This window comes from Nilaparvata lugens, chromosome 1 (assembly GCF_014356525.2).
Source record: "Nilaparvata lugens isolate BPH chromosome 1, ASM1435652v1, whole genome shotgun sequence".
Lineage (NCBI taxonomy): Eukaryota > Metazoa > Arthropoda > Insecta > Hemiptera > Delphacidae > Nilaparvata > Nilaparvata lugens.
In genome coordinates, this window is record NC_052504.1 from 69,451,016 (window position 1) to 69,476,107 (window position 25,092).

Below are 25,092 nucleotides of genomic sequence, written 5' to 3' on the forward strand. Positions count from 1 at the left end.
ATCCATTGATTTTGAAGTGAGTCTGCTCAGTTGAATGGGTTTCAGAGATGAGGCACACATCTATATTTCGGGTCTTTAGAAATATTTCTATTTCTTGTTTTCTATTATTATTGATATTATTTATTCAATTGGCATTCCAGGTGGCAATCCTAATATCTTGTTGGCTTGTAATATTCATTTTTTAGTTTTCTTCTCGATACTCTTACTCTTCCCTTCCAAGCTGTCAAGTCGTCCAGAAAGAATGTTTAAACTGTTTGAAATTTCCTGCAAAACCTTATTAACATCAACTGGTTGTTGTTGCTGTTGTTGCTGCTTTGGTTGACTCTCCTGTTGTAGGCTTGGAGTGGGTTTTGTTACTTGAGAATAGGATATTTCTCCAGTGTACTTTCTAGAAGTGAATTTCCTCTGTTGGGTTGTATGTTGTACTCCGCTACTTCTTCTAACTATGTTGTCTTTTTCAGTTCTTCTTCTCTGACGTTCTTTAGCGAGAAATTTGAAATAAGTCAGAAAGAATGTTGGAGTTATCTCATAGTTTCTCGACAGAATTGCCCAATAATTTCAGTTAAACTCACAGGAAGTTGATTTAGGCTGAGTATTAAATGAAGTCACAAATAACGAGTAAATATCAGAGAATTATCGATCAAAATGGAAATTCTATGGGATTTGTTGGGTATGATTGGGTCCTATCTAGATGTGAATGGTTCAAGCTCCTTTCATATTAAACATGTTCATTATTGGAAATCGATTTATCTGTACGCTAGAGAATGAAATAGAAGGGGTGGAAACAAGAGATATGAGCAGATCAGTTGGATCAAATGAGAGATGATTTGGAAGGAGAGAAGATACTTGGTGTGAGACTTTGTTTTAAAGAGTGTCTTTATTATTCAGGTCCATGAAGTGGAAGGTGATTCACGGATTGGAAAATTTAAGAGAAAAATCTAAGGAAGACTGTAATAGAACATGGAAAAGACAACAAGCAAACACGATGAGATATGAGGATTGAAAAAAACAGTTTGACACTGATTTGAGCGAGCTGTTCAAGGTTGAACGAGGTGTGAATCAAATTCATGTGATCAACATCCGATTGGTTGATAGCGTGGCTCTTTCCCCTTCTGTTCTACTGGACAAGGACGTTCAAGAGGTCAAGGTTCGATCTTCTATTTATATTCTGCAAATAGAGAAAGTGGCGAATTGAGTGACAGAGCTTGAGCGAGAGGCAAATTAGTTGTGATGGAGGGTAACAGATAGTGACAAAGAGTCAAGATAGAAATAGATCAAAAGTTTGGGCTACAAGAGCTTTACAAGTGGAACATCAGTGTTTTATGTGTATAATAATAGATTATATTGAATGATGTTTTCGAGAGTCAGTCAATACAACTAATGAGGAGAGCTCTTCGAATGAGAAAACTGATAGAATACTGTAAGTTGGTCTTGCATGAACAAATAAATTGGTCCACCTCAAGGAGGAAAAAAAGGGTAAAAAAAAGCAAGAGAGAGAAGGAAGAAAGAGAAGATAGCAGAGAGACAAGAGAGAGAAGAGAGAAGGGAGACAAGGAAGAGAAGAGAGAGAAGAGAGAGAAGAGAGAGAAGAGAGAGAAGAGAGAGAAGAGAGAGAAGAGAGAGAAGAGAGAGAAGAGAGAGAAGAGAGAGAAGAAGAGAGAAGAGAGAGAAGAGAGAGAAGAGAGAGAAGAGAGAGAGAGAGAGAAGAGAGAGAAGAGAGAGAAGAGAGAAGAGAGAGAAGAGAGAGAGAGAGAAGAGAGAGAAGAGAGAAGAGAGAGAAGAGAGAGAAGAGAAGAAGAGAGAAGAGAAGAGAGAGAAGAGAGAGAAGAGAGAAGAGAGAGAAGAGAGAGAAGAGAGAAGAGAGAGAAGAGAGAGAAGAGAGAGAAGAGAGAGAAGAGAGAGAAGAGAGAGAGAGAGAGAAGAGAGAGAAGAGAGAGAAGAGAGAGAAGAGAGAGAAGAGAGAGAAGAGAGAAGAGTGAAAAGGGAGAGAAGAAAAATAATAGAAAGAGAAAAGAGAGAGAAGAGATAGAAGAGGAGGAAGGTAGTGAGAGAAAAGGGAGAGAGAAAAAACGACGAATAAACTGCCTAAGGAATATTGTAAAGGGAGAAGAGAAAATCAAAAGTTCGGGAAAGTATGACGTTAGATAGATGAAAAGTATAAATCGAAATAGGGAGGAGTAGAGGGAGAGAGGAGGAATGTAAAAAATCATGACTCGATACTTACACAGGTGAAAGAGAGAATGAGAGAGGTGTCAAGAAAGAAGGAGAGTGGTGTTGAGAAGTGAGTCCGGAAGGTAGGGAGAACGAAGAAGAAAAGAAAAGAAACGGGAACAAGACAAAGAGAAAAATAGGGCGAATGATTATAGTTTTTAGGCGTTGCTGCATCCTTTTGAGGCAAGCCGCCGTTTCCATTAGCAGACACTGAAATCCGCTTACGGACACCGGGCCACAAATCAGATGACGTCGTTCCGATCTCAATTTGCTCTGATCCAATTTCGAGGTAACCCGTACATCGGAGACACCAGTTGATTTGCAACCTGGTCAAGACAATCCGGAGTAAGAATAAATGATGAAAGCAAATAGGAATACAATTGAATACTTGAATACTTCAAGATTTTTATCCAGTGATTTGGGTATGATATTAAGGTGGTAATTGTTCTCTGAATTCTTAGATTCTTCTGGGCTATACCTGTCTCGCTTAAACGTGTTATTATGAAAGAATGATACAACATAAAAGCTCTCCACTATAATTCACAGTAGAAAACCATTTAGTTTCTATTTTGAAATAAATGCTCTCATCTTATATTCAATCAAATTGATATCAAGAACAAGATAAAAATGTAAAGCCCCACACACACACACACACATCGATTCTTGATCACAAGATATTTTGCCGTCCTTATAAACTCTATCAGATAAACGGAACTTGACAAACATAATCTATTTGAAATCATGTTTTATCTAATAGAATTTATGAGGACGGCAAAATATCGAACGAACGAAATCAATGTGTGTGTGCGCGGGGCTTTATGTTATCAAGAACAGAAGTTCAGTACCCCTCAGTTGCAATTCGATGAAGAAACGTTCACCTATCCAAGTCTAAGTTGTGGTAGAGATTAAGACGGAAAATAATGTAATAATTTTCAACTTTTTCATATGAAAACTGGAACGCTTTGATGGAAATGTTAGTGTAATAGTCTAAGAGTATGGAGCTTTACTGTGACAATGCTTTACTCTACTTTGCAATGAATAAGACTGAGCATTGCTGAATCACCCATCCATTTCTCAAGGACATTCAGTAAATTGAGAAGTACTTGCTTCAAATTGAATTCCACAAATATTTCAAGGCTCTATTCACAGGAGGGTCAGAAAACATGCTTTGAATTTTTGGTGTGAGTGCGGATGTGTGAGCGTGAGTGAATGTGTAGGCAGTCAGATCACAGTTTATTGCTTTTCAGTGCGGTTTGGCAGTGCTGGTGGAGAGGGGGCTGCAATGAATTCAGTTTCTGAAAACTCGTTGAAAATCTTCGCAAATTGAATGACACGGCATACACTCACATCCCATGGGAATCAAAAATCGATTGGTAGTCCTGTATGTGTGTGTGTGTGTGTGTGTGTAGAGTAAAAATCGATTGGCAAGTGTGGTGTTGAGTCCTTTTCGGATTGCAGCTTGGTAGCTTGCTGGTGCGGCGGCCATAATAGCCATTCTGTGTAGCTGTGCTCCCGAAATGTTGACTAGTGAGTGTTGTCGGCTGTCGGCGGCCATGACAGTTGTGTTGTCAGACCAGACCGGCACATTTAGGTCCGAATTCGTTTCACAGTCTCACAACCGTCATGTCAAATTCAATATTCACTTCCACTGGTGCCCCGTTTTCCAGCTTATCAATCAGTAAAATAGATGGAATTCATCTCGATCACTGACCTCATATTTCAATCTCGTGAGAGAAATTCAGGTTGCGAATGAGTGTTCCTTGATTTATGAAGAAAAACAACAATAAGTAAATTTACCAATCATTCTGTATCACTCTGTAATTGAATTTGCATTTGCCTCGTATTAAAGTATGTTCCTCTACATGGAAAAAGTGTATTCTTCATGGCATGAACGTTATTACTGTTGAGTGTTGAGTGTTTACTGAATCAGAACATGATTATGAATGTTGTATGAGTACATAAAATCATTATAATATTCGACAATACTGCCGATATGATTAAACATTTATTCCCATTTTGCTCCTCCTAACCTACTTCACTTTCCATTAATGATACCTAATATTCTATGAAAATGGATTTTCAATTCCAGCATTTGGAATCAAAAATTATTCTACTTTACTGTTCATTTCTATCGGCTTGAAGTTGGAAATGAATACTTTAAAATCGACTTTGTATTAATTTGACCCTTGAACTGAAAATAGATTCTTCGGTTGTTATAAATTTTCCATTTGTATGTATGGAATTGAGTCTTCGACTCTGATTGAAACAACAACAAAGAAACTTAAATCATTCGAGATGTGGACCTATAACGAATCCTGAAAATATCATGGATGGACAAAATTTCCAACAAAAGGGTTCTTCAACAACTCAATAAGTAGACAGAGATAATGTTCACTGTCAAGAGACGATAATTGGAGTATCTGGGGCACATTATGAGGAATGGAACTAAATATCATTTCTTAAAATCTATACTACAAGGTAAAGTTATTGGCAGGAGAGGTGTTGGTAGGAGACGAATTTCCTGGTTGAAGAATTTGAGAAAATGGTTTGCAGTGACCACTCCAGAACTTTTTAGAGCGGCTGTCAACAAAGTTATAATTGCCAGAATGATTGCCAACATTAATTTGGTAACGAATAGGCACCAGAAGAAGAAGAAGATTAATGATAGCGTACATGCACAATTCTAACTTCAGCTTCAATGGAATGTTCATTTCTGTATTCAATTTTTGTTATAATAAAAAAGAATCATTTCATTGGTGCTAGGCCGTGCAGTAAGTTGAAATCAATATTCAATTGTTACAGATCGTTCAACAGAAGGTATGAAACAATAATTATGTCTCCAGCGTTTCATTGTTCATCCATGCAATCGATAACTTAGAAATAAGGAACTGAATAAACACGATTAAAAAACTGTAAAGTAATGTTCTCCCATTCTATACGTCTGTAATGAAAGTTGAAACACAGTTAGATTTTGCAGGATGAGGGATAGGCAACCAGCCAAACACGTCCCTAACGATCTACAGTTGTCGAACTGAATGAATAGTATGTACAAGAGTCATTGGCTGAGCATACTCACAGTTATACGGCTTCTTATTCGTGTTGTATGCACAATACGGCAAAGCTGCATAATTCATCATCCATTCTTACAGTCAGCTATTCCAGCTGAGAAATATCAGTCGATCATACTCTACAATGAAGTATTGTATCGTAATCATATTGTATTATACTATGTTGTATTGTATATAAAACGATGAATGACTGGACATATTCTCTAGAATAGGGACGTTTACATTTTTGGAGATTTCATCACTAATTAAGGGCTTCATTTGTAAGCAGTTGCCACTCAAATGAATTTCTCTGGCATAGGCTCTTTTTTGTTATTGGCGTTACTTCATGTTTACTTCCTCAAGAAGGTTAAAACTTAAGCATTGTTGAAGCTTAAACAAACAAATACAATAAAATATTCAACACACGAAAAAAATCGATGAAAAATGTGCTGTTTATCTACGTTTATGATAGAAGAGATCAGAGTAATACATCAGAAGAGATCAGGGAACAAGGGTGGAGGACCTTTTCATTGAAATTTCACTGTTCAGTTCCATATTTACAAAACTTATTTGCTTTTCTTTCTTACCGTAGATAGTAGATTAGTTCCTATTATCACTCTCACATTTTCAACTTTTCTATATTAATCATTGCAGTACTGTTTATCATGGTAGTATAACGAGGATATGTGTTGTTGTAACATTATACATTACCTCATTTGAATATACAGTCGAACATCTACTACTTTTTGGAACATTGGGGAGTTTAGGGCAGGGCTCTCCAACCTACGGCCCGCGGGCCACATCCGGCCCGCGGATGGATTTTGTCCGGCCCGCCGAGAGTTATAGCAACAGTTTTCTAAAAATATTATTTATTCAATAACGGATCATTATTCGGTTCTATTACATTTAGGTAATGAACGGAATCCCGAAACCACTTCAAATGGAATATGCCTGCAAACAGCAGAAAAATATCATACAACTACAGACTTCTTGCTGAAAAATTGGAAAAAGAAAACTGGAATACAGTTTTTGGAAATGAAGATATAGATATACTTGTTGAAAAGTTTGTGGAACGGTTAAATGGTATTATTAATTCAGTCAAAACTGAGATAAACATCCTCGCCGAAATCGCCCTTTGAAGCCTGGATAACGCGCAAGGATAATAAGATCAATACTATACGGGACAGAATGCATGATAGAATAAGGAAAGGTCCTGCAAATGCTGATTCAATAAATGAATACAGAATTTATCGGAGCACATTGAATAGGCTCAGGCCCGGTCCCAGGGGTGGGCGGACCGGGCGGCCGCCCAGTGCGGCAGGTTTTGGGGGCGGCAAATTTAAAGGAACTGGAAATTTAAAAATACAAATAAATAATAGATTCATAATATCAAATGTGAATGGTAAAATTATATAAGAAGCTTTTCAACCTGGAGCTAATGAAGACTTTTCTAAGATCAACAATGTCCCAGGAACATCTGAGTGGTCTAGCGAACATAAAATAGTCTAGTCCCCAGATATTTAAGAATTGGTGAAGGAATTTCCCCAAGCAAAGGTCAGACGAGTTCTACTCAATTGAGCAGGTGTGTTAAACAAACTTGTAGAAATTGTAGTTCTAATTACTTAGCAAGTTAAATAGGCCTAATACTATGTTGCAGTCTACGCCTTAAGGCTGTGCAAAGGCTAAAAATAAACTTTCTTGTACTGGTGATATTTTCCAAAGTTTTTCGATTTGTACCAGTATATATCAAAATGAAAAAGTTTTCTTAGGAAAACATTTTTTTCCAATCATTACTTTTTGAGATATGAACGCCTTAAGTTCAAATTTTTGGGACAGAACATTTCAAATTCGGTACGAGATAAATTCTTCATGGTTGATTGAATAAAACAAGAAAATTTTCTGAAAGTATCAATTTTTGAGAAAGTTATTCAATTTACAAAAAAAAACTCAACTAAACGCTATTTTTGGTTATTTTTAGTAAATTGAATAACTTTCGCTAGAATTGATATTTTCAGAAAATATTTGTTTTATTAAATCAAAAATACCATGAAGAATTTATCCTTTGAATTTTATGGATTTATCTCGTACAGAATTTGAAATGTTCTGTCCCAAAAATTTAAACTTTGTGCGCTCATGTCTCAAAAAGTAATGATTGAAAAAAAAAGTTTTCCCAAGAAAACTTTTTCATTTTGAAAGCTTGATCCTTAGCGATCCTTGATCGTGTCCTTAAGCGCGCCTCTCCACTAGGAAATACTGAAGTGAAGTGCAACTAACGGGTGATATGTAGTATGAACATAATCTCATGAGTTTATATCATTGTGCGAAATATCACTGTGAGGACAATATAGATGGTGATGATGGTTGAAGCTAAAAATGAGGTGTTTTTCACAATACAATGAGCATTGTTGTCAAGTGTACCTGGAATTTTATATGAAGAATTTGGTTCTGAACCTCTCTCATTTATCCAAATAAAATATTTAAAAATTAGAACTACGATATAAATTGCAAGCACACCCCCTTTTTTATGTCTATATTGACTGGACTTTACTGTTCCCCAATATTTATATTTGTTTAAATGTCAATAAATATATTGTAAAACATATTTTTTAGAGTTTACTGAGACTCTGTGGTGTCACATCACAGCGGAGACACAATAGTAACGCTGGTTACACACTACTGGACGGTTTATGCCGCGGCGGCGAAACTGCCGTCGCCGACTCGAAAAAAAGTCGAGCTTACACATTCAGCGGAAAAAATACCGCCAAACATCGAGCGGCAAAATTACCGCCACATATGATCAGTAGCCAAAATAATTCTTGTAGTTCTTCATCGCAAATGTGTTGTGACTTCTCTGTTTCATGAGTGTTCAGTTAATTGTATTTTGCACATTTTTTAAAAGTATATATTATCAAGTGTTTAACTCAAAATGGAAAGGCAACAACTTTTACCACTTTTGTTGTACCATACCATCGAAGGGAAAGAAGACAGCAGAGAAATCGCCTTGTTTGGATTCATTGAAATGAACGTTTTTATTAAATCGACAGCGATATACAACATATTACAGTTTTTTCCTTGTCATCCAGAGTTTCAAAATCCCCCCTAATCACCATACACACTTCCTTCCAAGCATTCCTTGTTGCTTCTCGATCCTTAAATATGTCGAGAGTTTTGTTTCACAAAACTGGCGTCTGTTCTACAAATGATATTAACAACTCATTGTCTATTAACTTACTCATTTTCTCACATTCGTCAACCACAAACACTTATAACAATAAAAAAATGTTATAAACAACTTACAAACTTTCAACAAGACACAAATTAAAAGGCTGATTTTCAAAGACCTCTGACTTGGAGCAACTGGGAAAGACGACTGATCAGCGGCGACGGTAGACAACCGCCAAATTTGTTAACGCCCATTTGGTCACGTACGCCACTGCATAGACAAGAGCTGCAAAAACACCGCCAGCTGCAGTGGCAGTGGACGGCTGCACAGCTGCCGCCAACGGCAATATAGCCGCGCGGCGTTTCTGCCTTCCAGTGTGTAAGCTTCCATTCAAGTCCATAGACTACTGCTCGAACGGCGGCGACGGCGAAATTACCGCCCCGGCAGAAGCCGTCTAATGTTAACCGGCGTTAGGCGATCGCTCAAGGAAGGGGTGGAGCCCGGGATTAACAATTAAAGACGAGATACTTGCGGGGGGGGGCGGCAGTTGCCGATCTCGCCCAGGGCGGCAAAGTCCCTGGGGCCGTGCCTGAATAGGCTCATAAGAGAAGCGAAGGAGAAATATTATAAAGTTAAAATAGAGCAATGTCAAAACAATAGTTCAAAGCTTTGGAGGAGTATTAATGAGGCAATCGGGGAAGGAAAAAAGGAGTGTAACAGGATCAGAGTTGAGGCCAACAGGCTGAATGACCACATTACCAATGTTGGTGAAAGACCAATTTGTTCACAACAATGATATAACCGAAGCACCTCTACTGAATTCTTTCTTCATGAGACCAACAGATTCTAAAGAAATTGAAGAGACTATAAAAGAGCTGAAGAATAATTGCGCCCCAGGAATGGATAATCTCAATAACACAGTACTCAAGCAAATAGGCCACACTATTTCACAACCACTAGCCACGATTTTTAATAAATGTTTTGAGCAAGGCTACTTCCCCAAACACTTCAAAAAAGCCAAAATAAAACCTCTCTTCAAGCAAGGAGATCCATCAAATCCTGGCAATTACAGGCCAATCAGTCTTATCAGTAATCTGGCAAAAATTATGGAAAAGATTATAAAGAAGAGATTAGTCCTGTTTTTGAGCAAACATAAAATAATAAATGAAAATCAATTTGGATTTCAGGCTGACAAGAGTACGGAAGATGCATTAATTAAATTTGTGCCAAGATAACAAAAAAAGTAAAAACATATATCAATGCTTGGATCAAGATTAACTACTTCTTGTACCTTTGAGAACTATAATAAGTTAACAGAGAACTTTTCTGATTAGTGCGCTCACTTCCCCTACTTGTGCTCTATCACATCCCTTTCCCAATCCTTTCCAAAAATTCCAAGGATCAAAAGCCTTCCTATGACATGGATAGCCATAGTTGGAAGAACTTTTGATCCTCTACCCTTCTTCACCACATAACATGTATAAATTGCCTTCTAATATTGAAATGTGTTCTCATATTTATGTTATTTATTTTATACTGTAATGTTTTTTTATTGATGTAATTAATTTCTATTTCATATTGATGTATCTTATGTGTGTGTATGTGAATAAATAAATTGAATTGAATTCACATGTTTGACAACAAATGTGAGTTCAGTACTCTTCTCTTACTAGCCACTCCATTTGTATGTAATTTGTATTATTTTGTATGTAAATAAATAAATAAATTTCTCAATTAGTGTAAAATTAGCTGTAAACAAGCAGCTTTTTGGATCTACCTATAAGTGTGAGCAGACATTTTCAAAAATGATGTTTGTTAAATCCAAATACAGAGCTTCTTTGTCAGATGAACATTTGTAATCAATTTTAATGATCGGAACCACGAAGTTTGATCCTAAATGGGCGGACATTTTAAGTGGAAAACAAATGCAATCTTCTCATCAAAAATAAGTATTCTCTCTTAGCTTGGTAACTTTTTGTAAATTCGTATATTGTCAAGTTTTCTTATGACCTTTTTACACTCAATTAATTGGACTTTGTATTAGAATGAAATGAATTGGTTTGTTTCTTCCTGTGTTTTAATTAAACGTACTTAAAACTCCTCATATTATTTTAATGGAAATATAATAATTTTACACCCCCCAAATCCCCCGACGTGTGTGTCCCCACAAGTCAAATTTCACGTACATCCTTGCTATTGGCCCTCTAAGGCTCCCAAGAATTAACAATGTGGCCCTTGGATAAAAAAGGTTGGAGACCCCTGGTTTAGGGTAATATCTACGTAGTAATTCCTATCTATAACGATCAAGTAATCTGAAATCATCAACTGAAAAATCCAACTATTTATTTCCATAATGTATCCTATTTTAGTGATAATAATGTGAAATTTTTCTTGTATGTTTGGTTTTGAATCATCTAAATTTAAAAATCTACTTTGTGAAAATAATCAAGAACTGAAAAATATGTGAAGTCAAGAACTACAAGACTTAACCTGTTTCGGACTATGTGTAACCTTATCTAAATTTGGGAGGGGAACATCACAAGGTGACCTTATTTTTCTCTCCCTATCAACTTTGATGATGCACTTGTTGTATAAATCAAAAAAGGGTAGAGAATCAATAAAAAAAACTGAGCATTCAACTACAACACTGTAATGAACTCAGCAAATACTCATGTGCCAGATTGTATTTGAAATGTTGGAAAGAAAACTAAAAGAGCTACGACGATGTTATATTTAATTATAATCACTCAATATACATCCTAATGATAAGTACGGAATATAACAATCGAAATGTCATCAGATAATTACATAATGAGGAATAGAAAATGCCGTAAGAACGGAAATGCTTTCAAGCGTCGTTGATATAATCAAAAACTAATCGAATTCGATTCCAATCTGTAATAAACGAAAAGCGTGTTCAGAATAAGTAACGCTCATTGTTATACTCTGCTAAATTTTCTCAGTAGTTTCCCGTCATCTCATCAACATACGCTATTGCCGCAATAAAATAGCAATCTCCTCATTTCATTTTACAATAAAAACATATAGGCCTATTGACCCGTTCACATGAATCTAATACATTCACTACCGGAGTTAAACATTGTTCTTATTTGCATTGTCTTATTGCATTAAGATAATTCTTGAATACACAACTTGTTTTTTTACATCGAGTGATCGATATTATTAAGCTAATCTTCAACCTGTATGCGATTTCAGTGAAAATTTGTTCACAACTTATAACCTATTTCTACAAGCAAGTTGATGATGATTAGGTATACAGGAAAAAATATCTATGTTCTTACATAACGCGTGCAATTCGATAGATTAATCATATTTTGTAAGTCTGAAGTATTAAAAGAGCTCTCTATAAAACTATTTATTAAGTTATAGTAATAATGATTATTCATATTAAAATTTTATTCGCTATTATATGAGTCGGAAAGGTGGTTGGTAGTTGACCAGGGTAGATGATTATAATAATAATGAGTTTATTTCTCTTAAAAAAGTAGAATACAATTATTATTAGAAATCTTTAATAGTATTCAAGTTAAAGAAATACCTTTTTCAGGAATCAGGTAGGATACTCACGATGATCCTGCTATCTTTATTTATGGGAGCTACCAGCTAAGAATATTAGAACTGTTATCTTTTGTGATAGGATAAATGAAATCTCAACATGATCATCATCTGACTTCCATGGTACAGGCGACTGTCTTTTAGTGAAATACAAAAGTGTTCTTTTCTTTGAGCATAGGTACTTTGGTTGTCATGCCTGGAAAAGAATTCAGTCTTATATAGATAGGCATTGAAACGTTATATTGTAGCTGTGTACGTAGAGTATCACATATAAATATGTGATAAATGAGCATCCCAGATGGAAATAAATTCTATTCAAGAGCACTCTCAGTAGCTCTTTGATTGAACCACACTCTCATGTTCTACAGTATCTATAGAAATGCATTTGTGATTGGAACACAACAATTGCATTGGATGCCTCCAAAGATGACAGCTATATCGACATAAGATCTGTGAATGTAATTGAATGAGTTTGTCGCGGTGGCGGTGGTCGCGTCGCCGGCGGAAACGGTGTCAAAATGCGCGGGAATCGATCGCAAGAAATGGTGGGAAAGGGATAGTGGTGCGAGGGGTGGGCGGGGGACACGGCCTTCTAAATATAGACATGACTCGATCCCTTTTCTCGTACACTGTGTCACGAGATGCACGCCAGGCAGGTAGGCAGCAAAGACAGCGTGATGCTTTCACGATCTGCCAGGTGATTGGTGAGGGGTTGTTGTTGTGATGGGGGGTGGGGGGGCACGAATCAGGGGAATAAGAAGGCATCCTTTCCTTCATATTGACGTGACGCTCCCCACTAATAGCTTCGTTCGCATTCACCCAACATAAACAACGTTTTTTATTCCTTATTTTTCTTCTTAGTTCCTCCTCTTTGCATTCTTCTTCGTCTATTATTATCATCCCCCTTCTTCCATTCTTGCTATTATTCGACTCTTCTTTTGATTCTAGATTTTTCTGTCTTTTTCTTTTTTATTGTTGTTATTCTCACCCTTTTCCCTCTTCTTTTCATTCTCTTTAATCAAGCAAATTTTTCTCGTTCCTTCTCATTCCCCTCTTTCATCACCATTCTTATAATTTTTCCTCATCTCTCCTGAGTACTTCTCATCTTTCTATTGATTCCCGTTGTCTCCCCATTTTCTTCTCATTATCCAATTTTGGAATTTCTGTCTTTTCTGCATCTCTACACGTCTTCCAGTCTTGTAGTACACTGCCCTATATCCGTGCTTTGGGCATGGAAAATTCCTTTCTTTTATCTTCTTCTTATACCTATGGAAAATCCCTAGATTTTACTCTATAACCGATTTATACTCTGACAACCGTTTAGAATGAACAAAAGGGAATCTATTACGTTGAATTACTATGATGTGAATCAATTTCAATAAATCTGAAAATGCTATTTATCCAGTGCATTCATTATTCATGTATAATTTTCAATCAGTGAATTTTTAATCAGAGGAACAATTTCCTCATGAAACAAGTCTAGTTGCTCAAATGTCGATGAAATTTCACCATCTACAAATATATGGCTACAAAATATAAGATAATATGGCCGTTATATGTTGTTGTTTGCATATTTTTTATGTTAAATTTGATATCCAAATTCCTAATGAATGTTTTTTCAACTTAAATTTTCTTGAATTTTTCATGACTAAATGAGAAATGAGAAATAGTTTTTCAAACCAAATCTATGTTGTTATCATGCACAATATAAGGATATAGGCTGGATAATGTAATTAAGAGAGCTAATTCCTATTCTTTACGAATATCCTCCATTTTGAATATTGATCTAATACTGATCCATCATACTTGCTATTATTGTATTATATTTTTACTACTTATCAAGCATTTAACATAGTTCTTGTCGCATCACTCTCATAGTTTTTCATACTCTATTCATACTATTCATACGGGTATACTATTCATACTCTTATTGTCCACCCCTTCATGGTGTTCTGCTATTTCAATCTCTTTCTCACTCACTCTCAATCTCTCACTCTCTCACTCAATCACTCTCACTCTCACTATACTGCACACTCGCACGCTGGACTGGAAGCTGAAATTGGAATCAGAAACGCAGAGGCGTAACGTTGGACAGGTGATTGCATCAATTGAAAATTCGATGATTTATTTCGGTTGGAAGCTGCTTCACCGCATGGGACTCTTGACTCTTCACTCATGACTCTTGGACTCATCACACCAGATTCCACTACCCTTCATCCACTTGAATACTTGACTCGAGTCCAGACTCGACAAACCTGTCTCCACCTGTCACAGAGGCCATTCATTGTCTCTTTCATTGACAGATGGATGGATGACGAAGTAAAAATCTGTGACAGTGAAACGAACTTTTCGCTAATCTTGCAATATATCTATACTATAAGCTACGTATGAGTTTCGTGTACATGCATATGTGTGTTGGATGCTTACTGTTGAGTTGGAAATCACACGTAATTTTTTTGTTTATCGATCGGCTCAGCATTGTTTACATTCGGTATGAATATCGGGTCAATGCCTGACCGAAACATCGATGCACAGCTTTCGTGTTTCGGCATTTCAACAATTGGATTTTGTCTGTTTGGATAGGTCAGATAGGGTGGAATTTATGAAATTTTCACGGGCAAACCCATAAACGATGTTGCCTGTGATAAATTCTGAACAATGTACACCGAACATGCTCGAATGTACAAATTCCGACGTAGATGCGAAACTATTTATAGCATTGATGATCTGCATTTTCAAAGCATAAGTTTATGGCAATAATTGCATGGTAAACTATAATTATGCAACAAAATATTCTTCCTGGCTACGGATATAAGGATGTTGTATTACGTAAGTGGCAGGAAATGTCAATTTTGAAGCAGAAATATGAAATTTAAAAAACAACTGATCCCAATGGCCTGATAAAACAAATGACCCAATGAACGTTGAAGATAGCCAAATAGAGGCTAAGTATTTGAAGTACGGTACTAACAATAGGATTCGTGGTCTTAAGAACAAATGTGGATTGTGTAACATACCAGCAAAGCTGGAATTCTTGCAGACATGGATGATGGATATCTTGAGCTCACCTGCAAAAAAGGTACATATTTATAAGTTCAATTAAAATCGTATGATTCAGGTGGATTTTTTCATACACTCGAATAAAGAATATCACTATACCTACTGGCTCATTAGAATCTATGACGATTCGGAAAATCTCATGTGAAAAATGCTTATAAAATTTTTAAATTATAAAATATTTTGACAATAATGTGTTAGAAAGAGGAATGTACGATCAAACATCAATCTAGTACAGAGTTGAGAGGACTTAATCGCCCTACAATAAAAATTATTCATCGGCATATTTGTTTCTATATATACAACACTCTCAATACAAGAATCAATACAACCATTATTCCTCCTCTGGAAAATACGATTGATGAAGAGAACTCATGGAATAAGTGAATTGAGAATGTGTTTGAACGCCCCAATTTGATTTGCATTGATTCAATATTCGAATTAAATCGATTAAAGCGCTCCACTTTTAATTTAAAGCGACCAGAGCCACCAGCACTCGAACGTTTTAATGAATAACGCAACGCGTTGCTACCTCAAAGACCAACTACAAACGCATTTTAAAGTGAATTAGAATATCAAAAGATATCCATTTGCCATGCAAATCGAGCCTCGGCTAAAATGAATAATAAAGTGGATGTCATCAGGCTTTCTCAACTCGTTTACAGTTTGCTCCTGTATAAAAAGTTTAATGGGATCAGTTTCCTTAACAGGCGACAATCAACAAGAATGTAGTGCATCTACATTTTTGATTCCAGATTGAGATATTGTTATCCTTGTATATCTTCGAATAATGATTTTAATCTTCAGGAATCAATTTATTCAATCATCAATAATCGAATAATAGAGGAAATAGCCCGGGAAACGTGATTAGTTTTCTCGAATAAAAAACTTCTCAAGATTTTGGTTTTCTCAATATTCAGTGTTTCTTTTACATTGAAGGGGAAGTTTCCACCTTATTTCTAAAAAGAAAACTTATCAAAATTAAATAATTGACTTTTTTATTTTGTTTCGATTGAATTGAACAATGATTTCGGAGTGCCAGAACATCTATTTTTACAATAGTTGCCACTAAGAATAATTTGTTTCGTTGTATGCTATTGCATGGTTTCCGTTCGATCACAAATCACAGTGGTATTTCACATGAGGAAGTTATGCAACGTATTCAAGGTAGCTGCTACTGAATTCCATCAGAATAATCCCCTTTGGAATCGAGATCCTGAGCCTGCCGAGGGCTGAGAGCTGACTTTCGAGGAAAGCAAGAATGACAGTCAGATACATTATCGAAAACCTTCAGGCTTTATCATAACTCAAAAAATCTCAATTATATTATCATTATCTTGAAGATCATTTCCCATCAACGGAAGCCGTCGATAGAATGAGAGGAAGAAATGCACAGGGGTGAGCCTGTTTTCTCATAGATTTATATTATTTGTATAGATAAATTAATGAAAGAGTTTCAGAACAACATCATTTTGAGTGTACATTCAAGAGTTACTCTGTGAGGTATTTTAAAAAGATCTGAAGCCGTGTCCACACTGAACAAATGTTCGACAAACATGTTTGTTGAAATAGTTTGGGCAAATGTTATTATGTTTGCAAACAATGTTTGCCCGTAGCCAGTGTGGACGCGTCACCAAACCAAATATTTGTGAGTGAGGAGAACAGATTCTATGTTTTACAGCCGTCAACATTGAAAATGTTTGGAGAAACAGTAAATTTTTTTTAACAAACAATGATTGTCCAAACTTTTTTAAATGTTTGTCCCTGAGCTCCTCAACAAACATGTTTGCCGAACATGTATGTAGAACATTTGTTCAGTGTGGACACGGCTTAACACCTAAACGAACTTTGGTGAAGATTCAGGACTAAATGATTGGTCATCTGATTAATGAAAATTCTTAAATCTAGCTGGAAAACTCACTGATTTGGAACTTCTGTATCAAGTGCGGTAATTAGCGCCTTAATAAAGGTCGAACTTGCAAGAAAGGAAGTAGTGGTGGTGTAGTAGTGCTGACTTGTAGGAATTAAGAAATAATGTAAACAGCTGCTGTACAGGTAAACGGATCAGTGCGCATTGACGGCGAAAGGGGAACGTAGAGCAGTCAAAAGTTGCGGTGAGAGGGGAAGGGTCGAATGGGTCAAAAGGAAAGGGAGAATTGTGTCAATATAGTCGCTCATCCCCCATTTCTCTCCGTCGGCTTTCTCTTCTTTTTGTGGGTCCCGGGAATCCGACTTACCCTCCATTACCGGTACAAAAGAACCCGCTCAATTCTAACCTTCAGCCCCCCTGATCACCCCTCCCGTACCACCCACACTCACAATGATCCAACTCACCTTTCTTCATCGATCTTAAGACCCTTCTAGCTGCTTTCCATGCCCGTTCTTCTTCTTTTACTTCTTTAAACCCCCTTTGCTCTCTGACCCCCCCTCTCTTTCGCCTCCCGCCCATCAAACGGGGTGCACACTTCGAACTTCTACAACTTCCTTTTCTTCCCGTGCATTTCGACCCACCACGCTCACTTCTTTTGATCCTCTTATTCTTATTAGTTCTAATATTCTACTTCTTCTTTTCTCTTTTTTTGTTTCATCTCTTTAATTATTTCCACCTCCTCTAATCCTTCAATTACATATCTCTGAAATAGTATGGTCACATTCATTCTCTTCATCTTAATTTTTGTATCCATTTTAATTTTTCCATTTAAATCTCAATCTTCACTTCTCCGATCAATTCCTGAATTTGCACTTCTCTCTGTTCCCCCTACTCATCTGAAAATCTTTTATATTACTTTTTTATCATTGTTTATCTCAATCAAATCATATTGTTCAAGCCATCACATTTATTCTCTCTTCTCTCTATACTGTTCCTCTTGTTCTCCATTTCTAATACTTTATCTTCCGCAACTATTCTCCTCTTCAAATTTTTCAAGTAACAAGTAGAAATAGAAACTTCTCACTTCTCTCAAAATATCTATCTGTATATTTTCTTTAATGGATTCTATATCTCTTATTCCTCCCTCCCCTCTTCCTGATTCTATCCATAATCACTTTGAAAAATCTCCATTCTCTTGTTCTTTCTCATGTATTTTGACGATTCATCGTTGAATTTCTTCTTCATCATTCATCAACTCTTCCTTGCATCTTGTAAGCGTATTCTACCAACACAGTCTCCCAAACTTGTCTTCTCTCCCACCTTATCTCCTCTTCATTTACGGAATCAGCCGCTTTGTCGATCAGCCCATTGTCCAATTCAAGATCATATTTCTTTTGGAGCATTTCCTCTTGCGGGTGGCGTCCCACTTGATATCATTCTTATCCTCACTCTGCTCTCACCCTAAAGAAAGGCAAGCGATCTATCTTTCCCTTTCCTCTTTTCTGTTAGTTCTCTCTTCGTTGTCAATGATCCTCTCACACTTCTAGCCTATAATATAACGATCATTATTGTTTATCGACGCTTCTTCAGTCAAAACAAAATGCTTTTGGGGAGTACATAGTAGAGTGTCGCTAGAGTAATGTATCCTGGTATCAGGTTTCTGTTTTTATAATAACTATTCTTGTAGTTAGAAGAAAAAAAAGATCTTGTTGATAGACGAAATCAAAATACTTGTTGATCCTCTATTCGTTGGATATGATTCGAGCTACACTAGATATATTTTTGATTTATAGATTCATTGCATATTTGGGGAAAATGTGCTGCTTTTCATGGCATTTCATTAGTACAATGATACAAGATCTCACTCCTGGTAAACAAAACAATGATTCTAGAATTGTTTCGGGAGAATTTTTTCCGTGGGAAACTGTGATTAGATATTTCACATTGATAAAGAAGTTGTGAAATGTGAACTATGTGCTATTGGGAAGCTGACATGTGCTGAAATTCATGTCATAGAATGCAGTTTCATGTGAGTGATTGAAACGAAAAGTGATGAATCAAAAACTAATGGAAAAAAATGAATGACCAAAAAAAAGACATATTGACATGTATGTGAGGAATCGATATTGAATTCACTTGTGGAAAGAAACAGGAAAAGGAAGAACAGATGCAACGAAACAATGATTTCTACTTTAGCGTTTGAGTAAACTTTATTTGATGACGATTGAACGTGGACGCCATTGCGAGGAAAGGGATAGAACAAGAAGGAAGATATATGTAGCCTAGTGACTGAGAGAGAAACAGAGCGGAAATGGAAATTGAAGAAGGAGAAAGACAGAATATGAGATCGTTCCACCGAGTACTCTTCAATAATGTTTGCACAAATCACGCACAAATACTCTTGTTATATACATTCATGATATAAAAAGACAGCTCTTTACTCGCTTTTTGCTGACTTTCCACTTTTTTCGAGTTGCCTTTCTCCCAATAAATCATACGTTTTTATTTGCATTCCGCTCACTGTGTCCCATATTTCCACGTATACTCTTTCATCTCTTCCCAAGATCGTCTTCTGAGGACGTATTCATGATTGATTAGACTGCCTGATTGATCGTATTTGGTGAGTTGATGTGATACGAGTATGAATCATATTGAACTGAGATAATTTCTCATGGATCATTGAATTTATTCTACATCCTTATTGGATGAAGCCAGCATTCCTCAAGCTCTTTTTCAGTTTCAAGAGTGTTTTAGAAGCTCTGTGAAGTTTCAAATTGGACACTTCAAGAGGCATGCTATGAACGTATAGAACTTATGTATTCAGCACGATGGATGAAGCTCCAAATCTCTGTTTGTTGATGAGGATTGCAATGGAGAGATATCCCGGATCATTAATGAAGTCTTTCTTAAAACTATGAATTAGTCCTAATTATTCGATAGCCTTATTCGTTTTATGAATTTGTAATGTTAAATTGTGATTCCAATAATTCAAACCATATAAAACAAAACAGAATTCATTTTTGAATTATATTTTATTGTGATTTTTTTCTGCTTTTTTAGCTGCTTTTGTGATGGAATTAATGAGATGATTCTAGACCACTGCCATCTATTCAATAGCAAGTCGATGTTGAACGTAGCTTTCAACAATTTAAAACACTGAACACCAGTTGATCAATTACCATTGTTTGATAACAAATACTGCTATAAAAAATAACGAATAACTATTAAGCAGTGATAATATAGTATTTTTATTTTTCTGTGAAGTACCAACATTGAGTGAGTAATCGATTTGGAAAAACTATAGAAACAATCAAGTTGATGTTTTGTGATTATAGTCTGCATAAAATAAGTTGAGACTTGGCGGAAAGTTGAAGCTTTATCGTTATCGCTTTTACCACCCACTTACCTAACTTTTGGAACAAAAAAGTTCCTAGCATGACAAAGATTTCATGTTTTCTGTTCGGAATTTAATCATCATTTGATAAATAACCATAGATTAGATGAAAATTATTGAAATGTTCAAGCAATGATGTAGCGTTTCACGATCTCAAGTATTATTCGATCTCTAGATCTGTAGGTCTAGGTCATAGATACGATCTCTAGGTATTTCCACCATGACAAAATTATCTAGCGGGAGTCAAGATGGCAATAACTTTGTTCTAAATAACGCGAAGGAATCCTGTTCCCAACAGGGTACAATTATCAAGATAAATTACTGTAGAAACTAATACTACAGTATATTGCAGCTAATCTAAACTGGCGAATAAGAGCAAATTGAATCAATAAAGTGGATAGAAACTGAATTTGTATAAGAATACAGCTGCATTCAAATTGGAGTGGATAGAAATGTGTGAGTCCACAATCTACACGTTTCTTTCTTTTTTCGTTTCATACGGTTCCTCCTTCTCCTTGCTCTTTCTTCTTATCATCTCATATATCGTTTTCCTCTTTTTCGTCCTCTCTTTCTACTTTTCCATTTTCTTACTCCTATCTTCCTAATTTTTTTCGATGAATCTCCATATTCAATAATAATTAATCAAACCTTTTTTTTCTATCAATAACTGGACCAAAAGCGAGAAGTTTGCATTCTGAATGTGAAGGATGAATGAGTGTGGTTTCAGTGAAAGGCAATTTGTGACTTATCGACTAGCTGAGAGTAATCAAGTTCTAAAGAGAGAGAATTTGTGGAAGTAAAGAGAAAGAGAGAGAATAAGGACAACAACCACTATGGAAAAAGTTTGTGTGGGAGTAAAAAGGAATGGTGGTTGGTGAGTGGAAAAGAAAATGACAAAAGGAAAAGTGGAGGGAGAAACAGAATAAACTCGAATGTTGTTCTTCAACTTGGATGTTGCTGATATTGTTCTTTGTTTACTCATTCCATCCGCATCCAGATTATTCTGTCTTTGGAAAATTTAAAACTAACACAGATTGCATTCGACTTAACTGGGAAGTTTTGAATGAGAATTCAAAACTGGAAGTTTGAGTGATTTGAAGAAGTGAGTTTTGAAGAATCAACACAAATCTTGGATAAGTTTTTGGTGGGAAAATATGGATACGATATTGAATTGTACGGAGCATGTAGATAATAATTTCCATCAACACAAAATCTCATCGGAGTAAGTTAATAATTCATTCCCAGAAAAAACATTATAGCACAAATATTCGTTGATGGAAAGTCAATTGGAATTTGAAAATCAATTAGAAAAAGAGAAATAGGAGAGTGCATTAGAGTTTCAAACTATCATGAACTATCATAAAGTCCTGATTAATGAATATACAGACAAACACAAGTCAATTGTAATATATGAGGTGTTATATTGCGGAAGGATCCAATTGTAATCAGCGATAGTAGATTTCTCCATGAATTGTACATCACTATAATCGATGCTATAAGCAGGATTCCAAGCAGAAATATTCTTTCATCTAATTCAGTTGTCAGAACTACCTTACTAGGGATTCTGAGAGAACTTGTTGCTACTATGATACTTGGAATTCCACCGAGAAGCTGACGTCTTTTCGAAGCAAGTTTTTAGTTATACCTACACCCTCCCTCATCAAATGTCGATCTGTATGGTACAACTATTGCTGGACGTTAGTTCTGAATTAAACTTCAAACGCTTACAAACACATATACATTGAACATCATATATACACAAATATTTCACGAACACACTCATCCTTCATCGGCGTTCACTAACACACTTCTCGTATTCACCTATATCGCTATATGTATGATGATGAAGCTAATAGTTCCCCCCATGAGAGTTGAGGAGCAACAATCCCCCTTCCATCACTAACATCCCCAAGTTGAAAATGCTATTAAAGCAGGGGCACCCTGATTTGATTCATCCGTAATCCGTGCCTCTGTTATTACAAACTAGTGTTGCCTCATCACAGTGCTGGGTGCTGGGAGGGGAAGCCAGGGTTAATCCATTATGAAAGGAGCAACTATGTTATTAGATTATGTGTGTGCTGTGTGTGCGTTTCATCGGTGTGATCCTGTCGTTGTGCTATTCACTCGCCACAGATTATCCAGTCAACGCTCTCATACTCTTCCATTGTTACACATAACATCATCGTAATAAATTTCTGCCATAAATGGTCGGTTGTTTACGTCGTCAAATATCTATTGATCCATAGGTTGAAAAATTCATTGCGGAATGGATTGATCACATGCTCGTATATAATAATAACTGATGAAAATCCACCGGTGAGTGTATTTATGGTTAAACGAAGGCTTTATGATCAGTCGATGTAGCGGTTTAGCTTGAATCTACACCAACGATCGTTAAATGCGTCCTGTTATTATTCTAATATTTCTAGTGATTTGAATTGAAAGTGATTTTTTACGGAACTTCATCTGTTTGGACATTGTCAACTATTTTTACTCCCATTATTGAGGAAATTGAAAAATGAAGTACATGAAAATTCATTTGCAGTAGTATCAAAAACCATAATATTCATGTAGTAATTCGTATAAATATCAACAAAGTAACAATATTCTTTTTTATAATCACATAATATATTATATTCACGTAAGTGCACATTTGTTGCTAAAGTACCGAACTACGAGAAGCTTTCCTTCGTCAACTACTAAGAACCAGCTTTACGATAATTTTAATACAGAAAAACATGGCGAAAGTACATTTATGGAGAATAAATAACTAGAAATGCTCATAACATAGTGTCGATCAATGGGATCAGCAACTCCAGTTGACTCTGGAAAGGAAAGAGTCTTCTATACTGTATTTACGAGAACACAAATACCACAAAAGAAATCATGTCTATTACAAATTAACAGTGTATAGCCGTTTTGAAGAATTTGTAATCTATTACTGGATATAATCATACAGAAACGATAGCATAAGTAGATATCCCATGGTATAGGGCGTTTATGTCGCAACTTTTACTGTTATCCCAAGCCGATATTCACGTAGTTCTTTCCCATGCAGCTGTGTGACGCTGGTAGTCTCTCAAATTGTGCCGTCCATACACTATCGCCCCAACAAAAAAGTGAAAATTGACAATAGTCGACAGTAATCGGCTTGAAATAACAGTAAAAGTTGTGACATAAATTCCCTATACCATGGGATATCTACTTACGCTATTGTTTCTCTATGATATAATTGAGATTGTGTTCAAATTTAATACTATAATAAAAACAATAATATTATATTGTTACTGAATATAATTGATATTTTAGTAGGTCATTTGCGATAGATAGTCATAGCATCATTTTTGATATTATCGTTATTGTAAATTGCTGCTTGATTCTGTGTGTTAAGATCTGAAGTGACAGGGATAAAATAATGTAAAGTGTTAGCAAGCACTTTAATATTGTGAACGTTGAAAAAATGTTATTACGCTATGAAGTATATTGTAATGTAGGATATTTTCATTCCATTTCAACAATAACCAGTGCCCCATATCTATTGAATGATATTGAAGACTAACAACTGACCAAAATATGATAATTCCTTAAAAGCAAAAACCGAGTATTATTTATCAGTTATCTGCGCGTTTTCTGTTCAATTAGTGTTAACATTACAGTTATGTTTATAGTGTGTAATTTCCATGTTTTTGTTTGTGTTTTATGATGATTTATTATTATCGATTGCTCCATGATTCACTTCCAGGATCACAATGAACATCAAGGAGAGTTTGGAGTGGAAGCTCCTGACAGCATCAATAGATGAAGGAAAATTAATAAGGAAAAGTATTTTAAGAATCCTTTTTCCGCAAGATTCTCCACAGATTTCCCTCGCGTATTCGTCTAGATTGGGAAGATAAATAAAAGTCCTTGGCATTAAATTAAATCATACCCCTCTAATCAATAAGACACGGTTCCAACATGAAATTGAGTAGGTGTTTATTTTTGCAACTTGGAGCATAAAATGGACTTGAGTTATCGAACAGTAATCTTTAACAGCGCATTCTCTCAACGTCTCACACTTTTTTCTTATTTTTCAAAGCTAATAACCGAATTCCTTCACCCCGTTTTCAATCTTCCGGCTCCTCCTCCTTCGTCGTGCTGTTTAATCTCGATTCTCGAATATCACGAGAGTTTTCACAAAGGCGCAGCGGAAAAAGTCGCTTCAAATTTCCGCATTACTAGTCAGTGAGCTTTCTTCGCTGCGAAAGAAGGATTAGTTGGCAAAATGTGCGGAATTCCGAAAGTTTTCCCATTCTTTACAGCATAGCCTACTGTTCAGCTGTAGAACTGATACAGCTACAGATATTTGCTTCTTGATTCCGAAATGCTCTGAAAGAGAGAATGCTGTCGAGCTTCTTATTTTAATCGAGAACTGGTTGAATAATGGAACTTTGGAAATACTATTTCAAACAAATTTTATATATGAATCATTCATCTATATTACTTGAGTCATCAATGATCTAAATATTTTATCAATCCTCAGCTCCTGAATAATAAAAAAAACATATTTCCACTGCGAACAATTCATGGAGATCAAGACATCAGCTCTTCCAATTCCAAAATTAATCATCCTCAGTGGAGTACCGTATTTATAATTGAATCTAGAATATCAAGGAGGGAGCAGAATCACGCATTCTGGCAACACAATAATTCTATTATTGAATAAATTACTATGAATTCTCTCACGAAAGTGAATTGAACTGAGTTGAAACTGAATAGTGCTGAAGTATTAAGG